Source organism: Canis lupus, chromosome 18 (genome assembly GCF_011100685.1).
Source record: "Canis lupus familiaris isolate Mischka breed German Shepherd chromosome 18, alternate assembly UU_Cfam_GSD_1.0, whole genome shotgun sequence".
NCBI lineage: Eukaryota > Metazoa > Chordata > Mammalia > Carnivora > Canidae > Canis > Canis lupus.
In genome coordinates, this window is record NC_049239.1 from 6,650,087 (window position 1) to 6,662,607 (window position 12,521).

A 12,521-nucleotide genomic window follows, 5' to 3' on the forward strand; every position below is an offset into this window, starting at 1 on the left:
GAGTGTTCACGGTCTAGATATATTTTGAAAGTAGACTTAACAAGGCACGCTGATGTGTTAGATATGGAATGTGAGAGAAAAAGTACAAAGATTTTGGCCTGGACTACTGGAAGACTGGAGTTACCGTTCATTGAAAGGGATCTGTGGGAGCAGGGAGGAGAGAAAAATCAGGAATTTGATTTTGATCAAGTTATAGATGTTTCCGTAGCATTCAGGCTAAGATGTTCCATATGCAGGTAGATCCAAGAGTCTGGAATATAAAGAAGTCTGAATGTCAGCATAGAGGAGTGGTTTAAAGCCATGAGATTGGATGAAGAAATGAGAGCAGAGATAACAAAGAAGTCCACGAAGATCCCTGGGCCAGTCCAGCATTTACAGGTGAGAGGATAAGGTTTACCAGTAAGAGAGAAGAGGATAAGGTTTACCAGTAAGAGAGACTTAAAAAGAGTGCTCAGCAAGGAGGAGGAGAACCACGAGTGAATAGTGTACTGGAAGCCTAGTGTAGAAACTGTTTCAAAGGAGGATTGGTCGGCAGTATTGAATATGCTCAGATCAAGTAAGATGAGTGCTGAGAATTGACTTTTAGTTGAAACAATATGGAAGTCTTGAATGACTTTCATAGGCGCCGTCCCTGTGGAGTAGTGAGGAGATAAAGGCTAGGATGGAGTGCTCTCTAGAGTGAATGGGAGGATAGGAATGGAAGATAACAAAAACAGATATCTCTTTTGAGGAATTTCTTCCCTAAAGGGAATAGGAAAATGAGACCACTGCTGGAAGAAGATACAGGATTAAGAGAATTTTTTCAAAGATAGGAGCTATTATAGTGTGTTTGATGCTGATATGAATAGTATAGTAAAGTTGGGGAAATTGATGATGCATGAGGGAAAAGGTGAATTGCTGGAATGAGGTTGAGTAGATGAAAGGAGATGGAGGGATACAATGGAGGGATTGGTCTTAATAGGAACACAGACCATCCATAATAGCAAAGGGAAGGCAAGAGTACTTTGGCACAAATGTAGATAAACAGATTCTGATTACTTTTCTTTTCTCAGTCAATTGGGAAGCAAGATCATCTGCTAAGCCCAAGGAGAGGGAAGGAGATACAGAAGTAAAATATAGGAAAATATATGACCTAATCATTTAGGAGACTAGAGAACTGGTCTGTGATGACAAGGCCATACCATCTGTGCTGATAATGTGGAGACTAAGACGTATCTAGGATTGGGATTTGCCTGATGATCATGATAGAGGAAGAGGGGCAAGATAGTTGAGGGTGTATTCAAAGGTGGGAGATTATTGTAATGGATCATAGACTCTAAGTTGGATGAAGAACACTGCAAAGGTTATAGGATCAATAGATTATAGACCTGAGATTTAAAAATACTGAAGATTCTTGAAGAGGTGAGTTGAAGAGTTAGAGGCTGGCTGGGTTGTAGGAAGCTAGAAATTGAGATTATCCAGGGGGTCAAGTTATTGGTGAGAAGTTCTAGAGTAAGACTGAGAACAAGTAGCTGAAATCAAGTGAAGGACTGGACCTTGAGAGAAGAGGAGGATGTTAAAGATCATTCATGTATGTGGATTTTTAAATCATCATGCATTTTATTTCTAGGAATTAATCCATTTCTTCTAGATTGTCCAATTTGTTGGCATATAATTGTGCATAGCAGTCACTTATGGTTCTTTGTTATTTTTGTGGCATCAGTTGTAATGTCTTTTTCATTTCTCATTTATGTGAGTCCTCTCATTTTTATTCTTGGTGAGTCTAGCTAAAGGTTTGTCAACTTCGTTGATCTTTTCAAAGAATCACGTCTTAGTTCCTTGGTCTTTTCCATATTCTTTTTAATCTCGATTTCATTTATTTCTGCTTGGATCTTTGTCATTTCCTTCTTCCTACTAACTCTGAGTTTCATTTGTTCTTCTTTTCCTAGTTCTTTGAGGTGTAATCTTTTCTTGTTTATTTGGAATTTTTCTTTTTTCTTGAGGTAAATATTTATTGCTATGAATAAGCCTCTTAGAACAGCTTTTACTGCTTCCCATACATTTTATTTTATTTTATAAGATTTACTTATTTTAGAGAGCATGAGCAGAGGGTAGGACAGAAAGAGAGGGAGACCAGCAGATTCCCCGCTGAACAGAGAGTCCAACATGGGACTCCATCCTAGGATCTTGAGATCATGACTTGAGCTGAAACCAGGAATCAGACACTTAATGGACTGAGCCATCCAGGCACCCTTCATCCCATAAATTTTAATATGCTGTTTTTCTATTTTCATTTATGTCTAGGTATTTTTTTGACTTCATAGATCATCATGCATTTTGATAAGAACAGTGTTAGAGAGAGTCATGGCCAGGAACTAAAATATTTAAGGAATGATGTTAGGGGTGTCATGTGGATAAGCATTAGGGATAGTAGTGATAATTTGGTCTGATAACTCGGGATTGAAAGTTAGAATTTTAGGGAGGCAGATGAGACAGTAGTTTGGAAGTAGCAACAAGAAAAAAGAACATCCATCCTGTCTCTAGGCCTAATGGAAAGAGGAGTATCAGAATGAAGATAGGACTGAAGAAGGTTGTAGGGAGAGCCAGGTTTCAGTTGGCAGTGGCTTTCAATCCTGGCTCTGCATTAAAATCACCAGGGAGGGCTTGTAAACATACCATTTCCTTGGTCCCAGCCTCCAGAGATTCTGACTCAGACAGTTTGGGGTGGAGCTCAGGCTTAAGTAAATTTTTTTAACTCCCAGGCGACTGTATGTACAGCCAGGGTTGTGTCCCAAGCAAGAATGTTCTGAGAAAAGGATGAGTAATTGAGGATGACAGATGTGTTTCTGAGAGCATAGGGAAAGGGTTCGGGAGTTCAAGAGGGGTGGGGCATCTTTAAAAGTTTTGGCCCTTTGAATTTCTGTGGATTACCTATTCATACCCATGAATCGTTTATTCTGTTGGTGAATGTTTGATTTCTGTTTTGGTTTGAGCTTTTTATTGAAGTATTACGTGAATACTGAAGAGTATGCACCTGCACATATTGTGTCATGAGCACCCAAATCAAGAAACAGAACATTACTAGCATACAGAATGCAGTCCAATGCAATACTCCTGTTATATTAACTATCTCTTCACTGGGGGAGATTTATTAAAAGGGATCTTATGTTGCCTATGTTGAGTAGCAAAATAGATTTCATATCAAAGTGTACTGGCCTTAGGTTATAGCATAAACCAGAATAGTCCCAGCCATGAGTTTTTCTCTTTTCTTCTTAAAGTAGATGGCATACATGAAGAGGGCTTGCAAAATCCAAGGTGGTAACATTTTTTTCCATCTGAAAACTGGCCTCCTGGCAATGCATTGTAGTTGGAGTTACCATGATCTTTTCTGCTGTTTCTTCATCAGCTCTTTTCCTCTCTGACTGCAAATGAATTGTTTTGGCAAGTGGAAACATGCTCTAAGTGATAGGGCCTCACCCATTTGGCCCAGGCAGTTTAGGTCTTCCATACCTGCCTGATTACACTGAGTCTAGGGTTTAGGGTTTACAAAAGAGTTTTAAGTCAGGTTTGAGTCACAGAAACACCCTGAGGAATGGTCACTATGGTTTTTCTTAGCTGTAAAATATATTGAATAAATGAAATGGCCAAATTCTGCTTTTAGCATTTGTAACTATTCATTTCCAGTATTTTGACCCCTGCTGGAAAAAAAAAAAAAGAGAAAACAAGGAAAACTGGATATTTGATCTGTAGAATGTACAGCACAATGAACTTAAATTTTCATTTCTTGGGGATCCCTGGGTGGCTCAGCAGTTTAGTGCCTGCCTTGGGCCCAGGGCATGATCCTGGAGTCCCGGGATCGAGTCCCACGTCAGGCTCCCTGCATGGAGCCTGCTTCTCCCTCTGCCTGTGTCTCTGCCTCTCTCATTCTCTCTCTCTCTCTCTCTCTCTCTCTGTGTCTCTCATGAACAAATAAATAAAATCTTTTAAAAAAATTTCATTTCTGGGATCCCTGGGTGGCGCAGTGGTTTGGCGCCTGCCTTTGGAGACCCGGGATCGAATCCCATGTCGGGTTCCCGGTGCATGGAGCCTGCTTCTCCCTCTGCCTATGTCTCTGCCTCTCTCTCTCTCTCTCTCTCTCTCTCTGTGACTATCATAAATAAATAAAAATTTAAAAAAATTTCATTTCTTAAACAAAGCTGGGAAACAAAAAACTCGTAGGATATTATGATAAAGACTTTTTATTACTGTCAGGAGCAGGTAATACCAGTTTTTTAAATTTTAGTTATTCCTTTAGCATCTCTTGAAGAATAAAGTTAATTGAAAGTAACATTGTAAGTATTAAGGACCACTGGAAAAAGTGGTCAAGGCAAAAATGCTCCTTGCTTGGGGTGCTTGACTGGCTCAGTCAGTAGAGAATGTGACTCTTGATCTCAGGGTTGTGAGTTTGAGTCCAATGTTGGGTGTAGATATTACTTCAAAATAGTCTTTTTTTTTTTAATTTTTTTTTTTTTTTAATTTATGATAGTCACATAGAGAGAGAGAGAGAGAGAGAGAGAGAGGCAGAGACATAGGCAAAGGGAGAAGCAGGCTCTATGCACCAGGAGCCCGACGTGGGATTCAATCCCGGGTCTCCAGGATCGCGCCCTGGGCCAAAGGCAGGCGCTAAACCGCTGCGCCACCCAGGGATCCCTACTTCAAAGTAGTCTTAAAAAAATATTGCTTGCTTGCTTTTACATTACACCACATTCTCTATAATTCTTTGAAGTTTAGATGAGTACAATATCAGAATATTGTTAAAAATACATCTATAGGGCAACCCCGGTGGCTTAGTGGTTGAGCGCCGCCTTCAGCCCAGGGCATGATCCTGGAGACACAGGATCGAGTCCCGCGTCGGGCTCCCTGCATGGAGCCTGCTTCTCCCTCTGCCTGTGTCTCTGCCTCTCTCTCTCTCTCTGTCTCTAATAAATAAATAAAAAATCTTGAAAAAAATACATCTATAATGGGGGACCTGGGTGCCTCTCTGGTTGAGCGTCTGCCTTTGGCTCAGGTCATGACCCTGGGGTCTTGGGATTGAGTCCGGCATCAGGCTCCCTACAGGGAGCCTGCTTCTCCCTCTGCCTATGTCTCTGCCTCTCTCTCTCTAATGAATAAATAAATAAAATCTTAAAAAAAAACCACATCAATAACTTACTGTTTTGTGTATGAAATATCTTACTCTTGTCAGTCTCCTTACCTTGTACTGCTTGTATAATAGTGACATAGCTCTGGTGCTCTGTGATGTTGTATGACAGTGAGTGCAGACGGCCTAGGACATGGAGTGGTTCTATAACAAGTCTTTCCAACTCTAGGCTACATTGTCCTAGGCGAGCGTTTGGCCTTAAAAAAAAATCATTTGAATAAGAAAGATCAGTGGTTACCAGGGTTAGTAAGATGTAGGCATGAAAAAAAAAAAGATGTAGGCATGAATAGGCAAAGCTCGGAGGACTTTTATGGTAATGAAAGTATTCTGTATGGTACTGTAATTAATGGTGGATACATGTTGTCAAAATCCATAGAACATATAACATCAAGAGTGAACCCTCATTTAACTGTGGACTTTGGATGATAATGATGTATCACTGTAGGTTTATTGATTATAATAAATGGCCCACTCTGGCACAGGATGTTGCTAGTAGGGGAGGCTGGATGTGGAGGGTGCTATGCAGAGGACACATGGGATATCTCTGTACTTTCTGCTCAGTTTTTCTGTAAAACTAAAACTTCTCTAAAGATAAAGTTTACTATTAAACAAGTAATTTGTAGGATTTTTATGATGGTAAGTTGCAAAATTTAACAATACTTTTTAACGTAAAACTATTCCCTTATTCATTATAAGGCTTTCATATAATGGTATATGCCTGTTTCTTAGTATTTTCCATCAATGAATATGAAAAATAACTGGCTGTTATTCTCTCAAATGTTAGAATCTTTTAGGTAAGTCTAGGTAAGCGAACCTAGACTTTTGAAGATTGTGGGGACTTAGGGCTCCAGTTTCCAAACATTTGATTCATTGTCACCAGAACCACAACTTTTATTCCATGATTGCTCTATAAATACTCTATTCCTAAGTCCAGCTATGTCCTTAAAGTGCTGGCTCCCTATAGTTTTCTTTCACACATTCACAATTTAGAACTATAATCATTTATAAAAAATTATAGCTCTCTTTATAATGTGTAAGTTACTCAGATAAACTTATTTCTAAATTCTCAAAGCTATCTTACTAATATTTAAGTGTTAATTGAGGCCAAAGAGTAGACATTTAGATTACTTAGAGGGGATTTCCCTTTGTAATTTTTTATACTTTTCAGTATTCCTCTGGTAAATTTATCTAAGATGGTTACTAATTATACTCAATTCATTCTAAGAAAAAAAAGTCTACATACTGTGTGTAGGGATTTAGTTATGTTAAATGTGTGAAATTCCTACAATCCATAAATATTCACATATCATGGATAATATTCTTGTCATAAGGATTAACTACATAATATATTTCAGTACTTTATCATTTTAAAATTAGTATTCTGAGATCATGTAGAATGACCGGCCATTCATTTGGTTAATTTTTTTGTTCATTATTAGGGTTGTGTTATGAGGTGTTTATTAATCAGTTGGTTACTATTTCATAACTCATAAATTATTCTTCCTGAATGATACTTTTTACTTCCTACAAACTAGTTCCTCCACTTTTCTCATTTCTTCCTGCCCAACACTAAAGAATGGCTAACCTTCTGAAATTTTCTTTCCTTTCTTAATGGCATAGGATTATCATTTTATGTATTTTGATGATTCTGATCAGAATCATTAGAATCATCAAAATATGTCATCTGTTGGCTCTTTTTACTTAAATGGATTGAGTTGAAAAGTTAAGTGATGAAAATGCTGGTCAGATATTCCCTCATACTTACTGTTTTCAAGGTATCATTTGTTTGGCCTCAAAATTTAAAAGTCTACTTTTCTACTCTCCATTCCTAATGGAATATGAAGTACTAAGCCCTGGTTTCAAATTTAAGGAAAGTAAACTTCAGGTCTTTTTCTCTGTTCTCCCCTATTTCATTGCATCATAGCATTTTGACTTGGAAGAGACTTTAGAGGATAATTTATTTTTTAATTTTAGAGGATAATTTAGATAATTTAGATCACCGTTTTCATTTTATAGATGAGGAAAGTAAAACACGGAAGTCAAGTGACTTGTGTAAGTAAGATGTTGCAGCTAGTGCCAAATCTTGAACTCCGGTATCAAACCGTGACCCTCACTCACTCTGCTTTCCCCCTTTTGCTTTTGCCTGTTTGTGCTTCTGATTGTTGGCACTAATGTTTCCCAGCCACTATTCTGGGCCAATCCAATGTGCAGTAATGTTGATGCTTCCTTGGATCTTTGTTCATACTTTAAGACCTATAAAAGTGTGGACTTGGAACCACAATGGTTACCCATATTTCCCCCAATCTGTATAGTTTTTCCCTTTTAACCAACATTGCAAACTAGTGGAGAAAAGGAAGCTGCCTGGGGCACTGTGTTATGCAGAATAATGAATGCCTCTTCCCCTAGAGATGTCCATGTCCTAATCCTTGGAACATCTGAATGTTTGGATACATGGCAAGGGGGAATTATGGTTGCTAGTCTGCTGACCTTAAAATATGAAGATTATCTTGGATTAACTTGGTGAATCCAATGTAATCACAGGAGTCTTTGTGGGAGAGGGAATTGGAAGAGAGAACAGCATGAGGAGTAGGCCCCCAGAAGAGAATGCATCCTACCGATACCTTGATCTTAACTCAGTGAGATCTATGTTAGACTTCTGAGTAACAGAACTATAAGATAATAAATTTGTGTTGTTTTAAGCTACTAAATTTGTGTTGATTTATTTCAATAGCCATAGATAAGTAATACAAGTACTTATACTGCTCCTTAGAAAAAGTCACTTGCTTTGACTCTTGCTCTTCCTGCATCATCTGATGATTTCATTAGCTACCTTGATTTCCCTCTACATGGCTCCATGTTTCTCATCTAGATCCTTGGATAAAACAACCCACTATAAGACTGTTTACTCTGAGTCAACAATGAATGTCCTTAGGATACACCTTCTCAGTATTTGGATATAGTTTTACAAAACACAACTAATGTTAAGAGGCTACTTAAAACTGTGAAACTCGGGGATCCTTGGGTGGCTCAGCGGTTTAGCGCCTGCCTTTGGCCAAGGGCGTGATCCTGGAGTCCTGGGATCGAGTCCCCCATGGGGCTCCCTGCGTGGAATCTGCTTCTCCCTCTGCCTGTGTCTCTGCCTCTCTCTCTCTCTCTCTCTCTCTCTCTCTCTCTGTATCTCTCATGAATAAATAAAATCTTAAAAAAAACAAAACTGTGAAACTGTTTTGCTATAGGGTGCTGCTTTTTAGGAATTCAAGGTCAGATACTGATCCAGTACTCCTAACTGCACTGACCTAACTCTTAAGAAATTATTTTTGTCACCTCACAATATTTATCAGAGAAATTATCTTTATAGGTATAAATGAAGCTGCTTATAACTTTATTCTGTATGATGGAGCCTGAGTGAGATGTACATCTTTTTTCTTACTTGACGGAGGAGGAAAATGCTGGGCCATATAGCCTGATTACCTATTTCATTGAGCTGACTTGCTCATAGATTTAGGTGTACATTTGACAGCCTAACTTTCCAAGATGTGGCCAATACATGTAACTCCTGCAAAATCCTTGACTTGATGCAGCACCAGGTTTTTTTCTCCTTGCCCAATGGCTGTTGTAGCATTAACTGGTGTTGGGGGCTCAATTTTGCAAAAGCCTCAGTAGGTCATTGTGATATGAGTTAGTTTGGACAACTGAATCCGCCAGCCCTTTCAAATTAATGTAATTCTTTATGTGGCTGGGAGGCTTGAATTCACTGAAACTTTCTGTCTTTTCAGGAAATCTGATTCTATGCTAGGAGTACTAGAAAGAATTCATAATTCTGACTTTCTGCATTTCTTCACTCCATAGCAGGGAAATTTTTTATTGGTAAAAAACTTCTTGACCCATTGTGAAATAAGAACCTTACTGAGCCCTCCTTTCTGTACTAAGTCATTTCTCAGATGAAAGAAGAGGATCTTTACATCTTCTTTGTTTTCCACATTTCATATTCCCTATTTCATGAAAAATAAAAAAAAACATTTTATGTTTTTTTGCTTTCATTTGGATTAACAAAGTATTTTTTGTGATTCCATTTGTCTGCATTATTGGCATATTAGCTATCCTTTTCTTTTTTAGCATTACTCTAAGGTTTACAATATATATCTAACTTTATCAATGTATTTTTAAATAATGTTTCATGCATAAGCCTTACAACAATATACTTCTGTCCATATTTTCTGATTCCTTTCAATGTATTTTAGTTTTGTATATATATGTTTTTCTGTCTTATTTTGATATCTAGTTTACTGATTTTTAGTTTTTCCAATTTAAATTCAATTAGCCAACATATAGTTCATCATTAGTTTCAGATGTAGTTTTCAATAATTCATCAGTTGCAATAACACCCAAGTGCTCATCACATCACGTGTGATCATTAATACCCGTAACCCAGTCACCCCACCCCCCACCCTCTCCCCTTTAGCAACCCTCAGTCTGTTTACCAGAGTTAAGAGGTGGTTAACTCATAAGAGACTCATGGTTTGTCTCCCTCTTGGATTTTTTCCCATTGAGTTTCCTCTGTCTTCCAATTATGGTCCTCTGCACTATTTCTTATGTTCCACATGTGAATGAAACCATATGATAATTGTCCTTCTCTGACTTATTTCAGTCAGCATAATACCCTCTAGTTCCATTCATATCCGTGTAAATGGTAGATATTTGTTCTTTCTGATGGCTGAATCTTCTGTCACCAACTCCCTTTTTTGCTTCATTTACCCTCCCCGTTAGACATCCATTTTAAACTGCATCTCAGCTACAGCAGTTTTAGTTTCAACCTGATCGGATTTTATTTCTGCACTAAGAGATTCTCTCGTGTTTTTTTTTGCTCTTTTCAAGCCCAGGTAGTAACTTTATAATCATTATCCTGAATTCTAGCTCTGACATTTTACTTAGTATCCATATTGATTAGATCTTGGGAGAGAGTATTACCTCTGGTTCTTTCCTTTGTTATGAAGTCCTCCTTTTAGTACTTTTGCCTAGAGAAGAATGGTTGAACATAAATAAAAAATATCAACCATGACCCAAGTGAAATACACAGTGCACAAATCCAAAGAGGTCAGAAACCAAAAAAGAAAAGGAAAAAAACAATTGAAAGGAAAGGGAAAGAAAAAAGAAAAAATTGGGGGAGGAGAGAGAATATAATTTCACAGGATGGACAAAACAGGGTGATCCACTTGGTCCTGAGTGTGTGTATTTTGGCCTGTGTGTTAGAAGACACTACACCCCACAATTGTAAAGAAAGTAAAAACTTATACAAAAATAAAATTGAATACAGTGAAACAAAGCTAATGAGGGAGAAGATATCTATAAAAAGTAAATGGAAAAATGAAAGTTAAAAAAAAAGACTTAAAAACAGTTGAACAAATAAACTAGTTGATAAGGAGGAAAAAAGGTAAATTTTAAACTGAAAGAGTTTTTTCATGAGAAAAAAACCCCTCAAATCTTATATAATATTTTCCTGTAGCACTGCAGTTTTGCAGTTCTGTGGACTTGGTAAACTTGGTATTCACCTAATTTTCAGCTTCTCTTCTGGGGTAGGGGCCTGCTGTGCAGATCTTCAGGTTCGCCTGGGCACAGTTGAGATGCCCCTTGCAGGGGGGCCGGCCCCTGTAAGCTGCATGGGGTTGTTCTGTATGGCTTTTGTTGCCTGAAGGCTTTCTGTGCTGCTTTAGGGGATGAAAATAAAAATGGCCAAGCCCCCACCTCCAGCCCTGAGCTGAATGATGGCAGCCCCCCACCCCCCAAACCCTCAGGGAAAAGCAGTCTTCACCTTTGTTTAGCCAAACTCTGCAGATTCCTGACGTCCATGCCCCCCATCGATTCTCCTGGGGAAGAGGGAAGTTCCCTGCGTTTCTGCCCTTTGCAGGGCCCCTGCCTAGAAAGTGGTTGTCCTGTCAGGCTGCAGTGTGTGGTTTTATGGGAAACTGAGCTGAGACCTCCCTCCCGGCATCTGACTGTAAGCAGTTTCCCCACCCCAGTGCTTGGGAATGCGCAGCACCCCCTTTCTTTCTGTGAACCCAGGGATCCTGAGACCACACTGTTCCACTTAGGATCCTGCCTCCTTCTCCAGCTGAGCACCTTTCAGGGAGGCCCATCTCTCACTGGAGTAGACCTCTAAAAGTTCCAATTTTGTGCTCTGGGACGAAATCACTTTCTGGTAGCTGGCTTATGGAGGCTTTCTCCCTCGGCCGTTTATCTTCCAGTATATCCCCACAGATCTACATCTCTGTACCTCCTACCTTGCAAACACTGGTCACTTTTCTATTTGTAAAATTCCCACAGTTCTTAGGTGTTCAGAATGATTTGATAGTCACCTAGCTAAGTTCAAGAGACCAGATGAAACGAGGTGCCCTACTCTTTGGCCATCTTGCCTCAGAAACCCAAAAAATCTTCTTGACTCCTGCTTCCCCTCTTTCCTACTGGCTATTATGTACAGGTGATAGCAGGAGCTCAAGCAGCCATCTTGATGTCGTGGACCCCAAAGTGGACCCCAGTGTCTCACTGGTTGAGAATAGCACATCATCATGTGGGAAAGAGTCCCAACACCCTGAACTACTGTACACTGAACTTACTATATCAGGGCTTTGTATGAGAGAGACAGAGAGAGAGAATACAATCAGTTTCTATCTTATGTAAGCCTGGGTTTTGTCTGTATATGTTTTTGTTCTTGTTGTAGATGGCCATATGCAGCTGGATCTAATCCTGACTAATGAAAGCAGGGTGCTAGAAGGGGCCCAAGTTTTTGTCCTGGATGACTGAACAAGTAGTCATGCATTGGATCGAGAACAAATAATTTAGGAACTTATGGGAGTAGATAATCCTATAAAACAGTTATACACTGATGTGGATAAGTCTCTGGAATTCAAAAAATTTTTTTTAAATCATGAAAACATTCAACCTGTATTTGAATCTTTTTTTGTTCTGTTTTGTTTTCTTAGGCATAAACATTGATCTCATGCTTTAATGACTTTAGGAATTTGATGACTAGTCCTACATCATAGTGGAGTTCTGAAATATCAAGGCTCACTCTGCTTTATTTTCTTGATAATGGAGGTATAAGTCTTAATCATAGTTTTGAGTTACAAAGAAATTTTTAAGTTTGGGGATCCTCACAAGTTAAATTGAAATAAACCCATGGAGGAATACATCATATGTTGGAACTATTTATGAAGGGCAGTTTTTACTTTGTATTAGGTCTTTTCCCTCAATCACTAACTCTTAACCTTTATCATGTTTTGAACTTTCATGTCAAAATTATTGTTGGGTACAGTGAGGGAAAATTAAATTCAATTTGCATTTTTGGCATTATTTATTATCAGAACCT

At 38.7% G+C, this 12,521-nt stretch overlaps 1 protein-coding gene across 8 annotated transcripts in view; it reads left to right on the forward strand.

Moving 5' to 3' along the window:
* The window catches only part of COA1 (cytochrome c oxidase assembly factor 1 homolog), a 73,675-nt gene that overhangs the window by 33,741 nt on the left and 27,413 nt on the right, over window positions 1-12,521 (forward strand). The window contains exon 4 of one of the 8 annotated variants that reach the window (XM_038562639.1): window positions 237-378. The exons of the other annotated variants lie outside the window; for them this stretch is intronic. The gene's annotated coding sequence lies outside the window, so the exon portion shown is untranslated. The remainder of the gene's footprint in view (window positions 1-236; window positions 379-12,521) is intronic. 8 annotated transcript variants of the gene reach the window in all.